The sequence below is a fragment of the Phytophthora infestans genome, genomic scaffold, assembly GCF_000142945.1.
Source record: "Phytophthora infestans T30-4 supercont1.248 genomic scaffold, whole genome shotgun sequence".
NCBI lineage: Eukaryota > Oomycota > Peronosporomycetes > Peronosporales > Peronosporaceae > Phytophthora > Phytophthora infestans.
This window is the reverse complement of record NW_003303511.1, coordinates 48,189-49,459: the sequence shown is the minus strand read 5'-3', so window position 1 is coordinate 49,459 and position 1,271 is coordinate 48,189.

Sequence of the window (1,271 nt, the reverse complement as noted above, 5' to 3'; positions counted from 1 at the left end):
CACTCTCATTTGAGCGCTCCTCAAATGACACGTTCGGAGGCGCGCGTGGCTGCAAACTTAATTTATGCTGCTCAAAAGACACGTTAGTATCAATGACGTTCCAAAGTGGCATAGATCGGTGAGGGATCCCCGTTTAGCTGGAGTAAATACCCATACTCAAACATAATGCCATCTGTCACGTCATTACCGGGAGGCAGTTGGCATCATATCATTGATTGAGACGGTCTATTTGAGCAAGGTTTGATCAGCTTCCAGCGCGAAGTATCTTTAAGGACAGGTAGGCATTGCCGATGGTCGCCACAAACTTCAATATAATACCTTGAAATTGTTCCACTGAGTATTTATGATAATACTGTAGCGTCCATCGACTATCTCCCGCATGCTTTGGATTTACTTGCATTGCTGACATGCCTACTGATTGATTTGCATAACGACTGACTGACAGAGTGGCGTAGATCCTTTCGAGTGACTGTTAGTGCCCAGGATATGTATGAGAACCAATACGAAGCCGATGCAGGTAGATTATCAGATCGTAGTGGTGTTTAACCGTGAATCAAAAAGTAGCTCATGTAAATTAGATGAAGTTAATTTGCTGTCTACCTAACAGCCCGGCGTGCAATTTGAAAAAATAAAAGTCGACTTTTGCATCGTGGACAAAGCGGGTTTGGCCCCGATCTCGGCGCTAGACATGGGTTGCGGGAAAATACATCAACATTAGTGTTCACAGGAGACTCGCGGAGGCTCCCCCGTTTCTGATCGATGACGATCCTCGACGCATAATTGCATAGATGGTGGAGACCCACTCCGACTACAAGTTTCGACCTCGAACCCTACCACGAAATCAACCAACCTATTCGATTTGATATGCAGTATCGGTGCCATCCGCCGATAATGGGCCCTTTGAAAGAACTCTACACCGAGACACTCAAGGCAGAACGCACGTTCGACGAGCCAGGCATATTACATGGGGTTCGCATTGGAAACGAAAGGGTCATTGGTGCGAATGGTGCTGATCAAGTGATACTGGCGTTGATTGAGAGTGGACGAGAGGATAAATGATACGACAGCGACCAAGAAAGCTACGTTGAATGTCGTGGAGGCGGATTGGGTGTGCAAAACGCTTCAGGGTATTGCGAAAGGGAAAACCCCAGCTCGAGCAAACCCACTCACATACTTAGGCTCGTGTAGGCGCCCGAAACGTGAATGCGTGTAACAGGAACACCTTCTTTTCTTAGCAAATTGATCCACTGAACAATTGCACCTCCTCTTGA